A 9,212-nucleotide genomic window follows, 5' to 3' on the forward strand; every position below is an offset into this window, starting at 1 on the left:
ATCAAAACATTTTCTTTTCAACTACCTCTCTCTCTCTCTCTCTCTCTCTCTCTCTCTCTAATACACACTGTCTCTCTCTCTCTCTCTCTCAAAAACACACTGTCTCTCTCTCTCTGACTCTCACACACAGACACACACACAGACCCTCTCTCCCTCTCTCTTTCTCTCGCTCTCTCTCTCTCTCCTCTCCCTCTCTCACCCTCTCCCTCCCTCCCTCTCCCTCTCTCTCTCTCTCTCCCTCTTCCCCTCTTCCCTACCCCTTCTCTCTCTCTCAAAAGTACACACACTGTCTCTCTCTCTCTCTCTGACTCTCTCACACACACACAGACCCTCTCTCTCTTTCTCTTGCTCTCTCTCTCTCTTTCTCCCCCACTCTCTCTCCTCTCCCTCTCTCACCCTCTCCCTCCCTCTCTCTCCCCCCCCCTCTCTCTCCCCCCCTCTCTCTCCCTCTTCCCCTCTCCCCTCCCCCTCTCTCTTTCCCTCTTTCTCTCTCTCTCAAAAACACACACACTGTCTCTCTCTCTCTCTCTCTGACTCTCTCTCACACACACAGACCCTCTCTCCCTCTCTCTTTCTCTCGCTCTCTCTCTCTCTCTTTCTCCCCACTCTCTCTCCTCTCCCACCCTCTCTCTCTCCCCCTCTCTCTCTCCCTCTTTCCCTCTCCCTCTCCCCTCCTCCCCTCTCTCCCTCCCCTCCCTCTCTCCCTCCCCTCCCTCTCTCTCCCCTCCCTCTCTCTCTCTCTCTCTCTCTCTCTCCACCCTCCGCTTGATAAAATGACATTTACAATGAACAATTAAACTATTAAACAATTAAACTCTAGCCTTGAAGTCAGAGGAATCAAACATCGACAGGTGGCCACGTTGCTCAAAGATGCAGAGGAATCAAACATCGACAGGTGGCCACGTTGCTCAAAGATGCAGATTAAGCAGAAAAAATAACATAATCGCCTGTCGTATATATCGATCATTTTTAATGGCAGTCCATGATCATCGAAGTGTTTCTTTCAGTTTCTACCTCCTCGACCCAGTGCGAGGCTTTGTTCCACAGGGGCACGGAACAGACAGCTCTTTTAACGTCCCAGTGGGAGGGGCAAATTCATTGGGGCCCGTATATAAGTGAAGCTGTCGCTAAACTCGAAATAATTTACATTGTGTTAATAATAATCTTTTATCATTAGTTTTAACTGCTTTCAACAATATATTAAGTAACTGTTTTAGCAAAGGTGACTCTTTATCCTTAACTAATAGCTTCGCTTCCCATTTATAGATAAATTCTTCTGGGCATAGTTCTTTTATTTTATCCATCTCAATTTTAACCCATGCTGTTTTTCCACCCTCTTGATAAAAGGATGAAATAAAACTCATTTGTGCAGCCAGATAGTAATTTTTAAAATTTGGTAATTGCAATCCACCGAATTCAAATTTCCATGTTAATTTTTCCATAGACACTCTTGGCATTTTACCTTTCCAAAAATTATTTGGTAAAGGTATAGGCAATGTTTGAAATAAATACTGTTTCCTCTGAAAAATATTAATCTTAATACAGTTCACTCTCCCTAGCAATGTAATTGGAAGATTCATCCATTTCTTCAGGTCCTCATCTATTTTTTTAATTAGTGGTTTAGAATTCAGTTTATACAGATTATTTAACTTATTATCTACTTTAACCCCTAGGTACTTAATGCCTTCTTTTTGCCATTTAAACTGACTTTCTCTTTTACATTGATCATAATTGCCTTTAAAAAGAGGCATTATTTCAGTTTTATCTTTATTAATTTTGTATCCTGATACTTTCCCGTATTCTTCCAGTCTGAAATATAATTGTCTTAAGGATTCCAATGGTCTAGTAAGACAAATTAAAACATCATCTGCAAATAAAGTAATTTTGTGATTTTCCTGATTAACTTTAAATCCTTCAATGTCTAAATCTGATCTTATTAGTTCTGCCAGAGGTTCAATAACCAATACAAATAAAGCTGGTGACAAGGGACACCCCTGTCTACTAGATCTTTCCAAATTAAATGATTGAGAAGATTGGCCGTTTGTCAGCACTTTGGCTTTAGGTTGTTTATAAAGGGCTTTTACCCAGTTAATTATTTTCTTATATATCTGCAGTTCCTTCCTGCAGGTTTGTAGGTTAACCGGCTTGGTGTAAATGTAAATTGTCCCTGGTGCTTGCAGGGGGCCGCTGGTCGGCGCGGACTCGGTGGACCGAAAGGCCTGTGTCTCTGAACTAAACTATACTAGACAACACCAGGGGGTTAGGGAGGTGGGGAGTGAGCTGTGGGCCCAGGAGGGAGGGCTTGTTAGCACTGCGGGATGGGTGGGAACAGGACAATGGAACGATCGCTATGTGCACGGTTTGGTGCCAGAGTTTGCAGCATCAGCAGCCACCCATTGCTGAATTACCCCTTACACAACAGAGAGAATAGAGCTGCAATTATCCAGCTTGGGTGTGGGGGCGGTAAACAAGTTGTGGCAGGTCAGGTGAATGCCTCGGTTAGGTATGGTGCCACATCTATCTCACGATCTCTCAGACGACTAAAGCAGGTAATTCACAGGCGTTTGATGGATTTGCCGAGACCAGAGGCAAGTGGATCACGTGCAGGGAGAGGAGGTCAGTTTATGCACCACAATCAGAGAGGGAGAAACACAGCAACATTGGAGTAAAGAGGCCCTTCTGCATTTGTACAGGGCCCTGGTGAGACCACTGGATGCCTGACACCATTCTGCTTTAGTTAAACATTTTGTTCACGATGGCCGCGCCGTTGTGTTTGGCTGCCTACCACTGTATGTTTCTTTTTTTCCTAATCAGATGTACAGCACTTTGGTCAACGTGGGTTGTTTTTAAATGTGCTATACAAATAAAATTGACTTGACTTGACTTGACTAATGAAACCATTTCCCAATCCATACTTTTCTAATACTTTAAATAAAAAATCCCATTCTAACCTGTCAAACGCCTTTTCAGCATCAAAAGCAACTGCTACACTTAATTCCTTTCTTTTCTGTGCTAAATGTAAAATACTTATAAATCTTGCTACATTATCAGATAATCTCCTTTTTTTGACAAATCCAGTTTGGTCCTCTTTAACCAGCTTAGGTAAAAATTCTGCCAATTCCTTGCCAAAAGCTTAGCAACTATTTTATAATCTGCATTCAACAATGATATTGGTCTATAAGAAGATGCTTTTCTTTTTTGTGGAATTACGGTTATAATTGCCATTGAGAAGGTTTCTGTAGAAGTTTTTCCCGCTTGATGTATCACTTCCATAAATACTGGTAACAACAAATCTTTAAATTTTTTATAGAACTCAGGCGGGAAACCATCTTCCCCTGGTGATTTATTACTTGGTAAAGAATGTAATACTTCCTCCACTTCTCTCAAAGTAAAGGATGCATTTAGTCCCATCTGCTCCTCATTAGAGATTGTTGGTAATTGTATCTTGGATAAAAAATTATTTATCTTAAATTCATCCTTTTCAGATTCAGAATGATACAGATTAGTGTAGAATTGCTTAAATACCTCATTGATTTCTCTAGGTTTATAAGTAATAATGTTTTGATCTGTTCTAATTGAATTTATTGTTCTTAATATTTGTTCATTCAGTTGCCATGCCAATACCTTGTGCGCTCTTTCTCCTAATTCATAATATCTTTGGTTAGTTCATAATATTAGTTTTTCTGTTCTGTAAGTATGTCAAGTATTGTATTGAAATTTTTTATTTGCAAGTTGTATTTTTTTTGTATCTGAAGAAGCTTTATGTTTGTCTTTTTCTAGTGCGGTGATTTCTTTTTCTAATCTTTCAGATTCCTTCCTATAGTTTTTCTTTATCTTAGACGAGTAGCTTATAATTTGGCCTCTCAAATAAGCCTTCATTGCATCCCATACAATAAAGTTATCATTAACTGAATTTAAATTTGTTTCCAAAAATAATCCAATTTGTCCTCGAATAAAATCACAAAAGTCTTGCCTTTTCAATAGTAAAGAGTTGAGTCTCAATAGACAATAGACAATAGACAATAGGTGCAGGAGTAGGCCATTCAGCCCTTCGAGCCAGCACCGCCATTCAATGCGATCATGGCTGATCACTCTCAATCAGTACCCCGTTCCTGCCTTCTCCCCATACCCCCTCACTCCGCTATCCTGAAGAGCTCTATCAGAGCTCTCTCTTGAAAGCATCCAACGAACTGGCCTCCACTGCCTTCTGAGGCAGAGAATTCCACACCTTCACCACTCTCTGACTGAAAAAGTTCTTCCTCATCTCCGTTCTAAATGGCCTACCCCTTATTCTTAAACTGTGGCCCCTTGTTCTGGACTCCCCCAACATTGGGAACATGTTTCCTGCCTCTAATGTGTCCAATCCCCTAATTATCTTATATGTTTCAATAAGATCCCCCCTCATCCTTCTATATTCCAGTGTATACAAGCCCAATCGCTCCAGCCTTTCAACATACGACAGTCCCGCCATTCCGGGAATTAACCTAGTGAACCTACGCTGCACGCCCTGAATAGCAAGAATATCCTTCCTCAAATTTGGAGACCAAAACTGCACACAGTACTCCAGGTGCGGTCTCACCAGGGCCCGGTACAACTGTAGAAGGACCTCTTTGCTCCTATACTCAACTCCTCTTGTTACGAAGGCCAACATTCCATTGACTTTTGTCACTGCCTGCTGTACCTGCATGCTTCCTTTCGGTGACTGATGCACTAGGACACCCAGATCTCGTTGAACTCCCCCTCCTCCTAACTTGACCCCATTCAGATAATAATCTGCCTTTCTATTCTTACTTCCAAAGTGAATAACCTCACACTTATCTACATTAAACTGCATCTGCCATGTATCTGCCCACTCACACAACCTGTCCAAGTCACCCTGCAGCCTTATTGCATCTTCCTCACAATCCACACTACCCCCCAGCTTAGTATCATCTGCAAATTTGATAATGGTACTTTTAATCCCTTCATCTAAGTCATTAATGATCCTGTTACTGCTATCCAAATGCTCAGCAATTTCGTCTTTTATAATTGACTCCAGTATCTTCCCCACCACTGATGTCAGACTAACTGGTCTATAATTACCCGTTTTCTCTCTCCCTCCTTTCTTAAAAAGTGGGATAACATTTGCTATCCTCCAATTCACAGGAACTGATCCTGAATCTATAGAACATTGAAAAATGATCTCCAATGCTTCCACTATTTCTAGAGCCACCTCCTTAAGTACCCTGGGATGCAGACCATCAGGCCCTGGGGATTTATCAGCCTGCAGTCCCATCAGTCTACCCAAAACCATTTCCTGCCCAATGTGGATTTCCTTCAGTTCCTCCATCACCCTAGGTTCTCCGGCCCCTAGAACATTTGGGAGATTGTGTGTATCTTCCTCAGTGAAGACAGATCCAAAGTAACGGTTTAACTCGTCTGCCATTTCTTTGTTCCCCATAATAAATTCCCCTGCTTCTGTCTTCAAGGGACCCACATTTGCCTTGACCATTTTTTTCCTCTTCACATTCCTAAAAAAACTTTTGCTATCCTCCTTTATATTATTGGCTAGTTTACCCTCGTACCTCATCTTTTCTCCCCGTATTGCCTTTTTAGTTAACTTCTGTTGCTCTTTAAAATAGTCCCAATCCTCTGTCTTCCCACTCTTCTTTGCTATGTTATACTTCCTCTCCTTAATTTTTATGCTGTCCTTGACTTCCCTTGTCAGCCACAGGTGTCTCTTACTCCCCTTAGATTCTTTCCGCCTCTTTGGGATAAATTGATCCTGCAACCTCTGCATTATTCCCAGGAATACCTGCCATTGCTGTTCTACCGTCTTCCCTGCTAGGGCCTCTTTCCAGTCAATTTTGGCCAGCTCCCGCCTCATGCCTCTGTAATCCCCTTTGCTATACTGTAATGCTGACACTTCCGATTTTCCCTTCTGCCTTTCCATTTGCAGAGTAAAACTTATCATGTTGTGATCACTGCCTCCTAATGGCTCTTTTACCTCTAGTCCCCTTATCAGATCAGGATCATTACACAACACTAAATCCAGAATTGCTTTCTCCCTGGTAGGCTCCAGTACAAGCTGTTCTAAGAATCCATCTCGAACGCACTCTACAAACTCTCTTTCCTGGGGTCAATTTCCAACCTGATTTTCCCAGTCTACCTGCATGTTGAAATCTCCCATAACCACCGTAGCATTACATTTGTGACACGCCAATTTTATCTCCTGATTCAACTTGCACCCTATGTCGAGGCTACTGTTTGGGGGCCTATAGATAACTCCCATTAGGGTCTTTTTACCCTTACAATTCCTCATTTCTATCCATACTGATTCAACATCTCCTGTTTCTATGTCACCCCTTGCACGGGAATGAATATCATTCCTTACCAGCAGAGCAACCCCACCCCCTCTGCCCACCTGTCTGTCTTTTCTATACGTTGTGTACCCCTGAATATTCAATTCCCAGTCCTGGTCCTCTTGTAGCCATGTCTCAGTGATCCCTACAACATCATACTTGCCCATGACTAACTGAGCCTCAAGCTCATCCACTTTATTTTTTATACTACGCGCATTTAAGTACAACACTTTAACTTCTGTATTTACCTCCCCTCTCACATCGGTCACAAATGACCCTGCCCTTAATCTCTTTTCCCCTCTAGAACTTCTGTTCCCATTCTTCCGAGAGTCTTCTGCAATATCTCCTGTATTCCCTTTAACCTCATCTTCATATTCACAATTTGTTAACCCCTCCCCCCCACTACTTAGTTTAAAGCCACAGGTGTCGCACTAGCAAACCTGCCTGCCAGAATGTTTGCTTGAGAAGGTACGTGTGGCAGCCTGCTCCATAAGGCTGCATGGCATGGGAACAAAAGACATCTAGCCGAATGGATAGAAAATTGGTTTCATGGAAGGAAGCAGAAGGTGACGGTAGAACCTTGTTTTTCAAACTGGAGGCCGGTGGGTGCTCCAGGGTTCGGTGCTGGGCCCATTGCTGTTTGTTATCTATATCAATGAATTGGATGCGAACAGACAAGGCATAATTAATAAGTTTGCAGAAAAACTAAAGTGGCGAAGATGGTTGTCAAAATTGCAACAGGATCTTGACATGTTGGGCAGGTGGGCTGATGAATGGTTAATGGGGATTTCATTCGCTCGTTTCATAGGAAATAGCTGAGCATGATTGCCACGTTGCAAGGATGCCTGCAAAAGAGATTTGAAGGCGCTCAACATTGACACGGAGTCCTGGGAGAGCCTTGCAGCTGACCGTATGAGGTGGAGAGGTAAACCGAACCAAACATCTCTTCAACGGGGGAAGAGAAACTGATTAACGCAGCGGCAGACAAGCGGACACGCAGAAAGGAGAGTAGCGACTTCAACAGACCGGAGACCACGAGCAAATGTCACCTTTGGCGACAGACTGCCATTCCCACATCGGTCTCTTCAGCCACAAGCGACGCTGCTCTAGCCGAGGTGTGGAGCAAGCAGCCAACTAGGATGCATCACTCATGGTCAGCCATGACCGAGGGGTGGGGGGGGGGGGTAATAGACAATAGACAATACACAATAGGTGCAGGTGTAGGCAATTCGGCCCTTCGAGCCAGCACCGCCATTCAATGTGATCATGGCTGATCATTCCCAATCAGTACCCCGTTCCTGCCTTCTCCCCATAACCCCCTGACTCCGCTATCCTTAAAAGGTCTATCTAGCTCTCTCTTGAATGCATTCTGAGAATTGGCCTCCACTGCCCTCTGAGGCAGAGAATTCCACAGATTTACAACTCTCTGACTGAAAAAGTTATTCCTCATCTCTGTTCTAAATGGCCTACCCCTTATTCTTAAACTGTGGCCCCTGGTTCAGGACTCCCCCAACATTGGGAACGTGTTTCCTGCCTCTAATGTGTCCAACCCCTTAATAATCATATACGTTTCGATAAGATCCCTCTCATCCTTCTACATTCCAGTGTGTACAAGCCTAGTCGCTCCAGTCTTTCAACATATGACAGTCCCGCCATTCCGGGAATTAACCTAGTAAACCGACGCTGCACGCCCTCAATAGCAAGAATATCCATCCTCAAATTTGGAGACCAAAACTGCACACAGTACTCCAGGTGCGGTCTCACTAGGGCCCTGTACAACTGCAGGAGGACCTCTTTGCTCCTATACTCAACTCCTCTTGTTATGAAGGCCAACATTCCATTGGCTTTCTTCACTGCCTGCTGTACCTGCATGCTTCCTTTCAGTGACTGATGCACTAGGACACCCACATCACGTTGTACGTCCCCTTTTCCTAACTTGACACCATTCAGATAATAATCTGCCTTCCTATTCTTACCACCAAAGTGGATAACCTCACACTTATCCACATTAAACTGCATCTGCCATGCATCCGCCCACTCACACTACCTGTCCAAGTCACCCTGCAACATCATAGCATTTTCCTCACAGTTCACACTGCCACCCAGCATTGTATCATCTGCAAATTTGCTAATGGTACTTTTAATCCCTTCATCCAAGTCAAGAAGTCTCGCTAATGCGCTCATCACTTCGTGAACTTCGAACAGAACCCCACTCCTGGTTCATCTCTGGTTCTAAACGCACATGCCCCGCCTGTACTCGCAGACAGCAGTCACCATTTCAGGTAGCATCGTAGTCCACCTACACCCTCTGACGGTTGCGCAGTCCGCGATTCCACCCAATCTTTCAAATGTGACTTTGTTTTACAAAGTTGTAACGTGACATCCTGCTGTGCGGCCTGGGTCGCGCAGATTCATCTGCTAAAACAAGACCTTGGAATCCCTCCATGCGAGTTCTCTTTTCAACCGCAGGGTGGGGGGAGGGTCGCTTTCACCATTTCGCTAAGAACGTGCCCTCTGTGCACAAAGGAATACCAAATGTCCGTTCAAGTAATATCACCTACTCCCTATCTTACCCCTTGCCCACACTTGTGCGCAAATATTTCCCCCTCTGCCTTGTCACCCTGCTCCTCCCCCTTCCCCTTTACCTTCCCCTCCCTTCGCCGAATTTCCCACTTCCCTTTCATATCACCACTACTCCGTCCCCTAACGTCCACTTCCACCATATCCCTCGCTGCGGATTACATTCCATTTCAAAACGTTTCTACTTATTTGACAGCCTTTGTTTTCTTTTCACCTCTTGCCCTTGCCGGCGTCTCTACTCATCGATCCCACATATACATCTGCCTGTCATTGCCGGCCATTGGCCCACCT

This window comes from Rhinoraja longicauda, chromosome 19 (assembly GCF_053455715.1).
Source record: "Rhinoraja longicauda isolate Sanriku21f chromosome 19, sRhiLon1.1, whole genome shotgun sequence".
Lineage (NCBI taxonomy): Eukaryota > Metazoa > Chordata > Chondrichthyes > Rajiformes > Arhynchobatidae > Rhinoraja > Rhinoraja longicauda.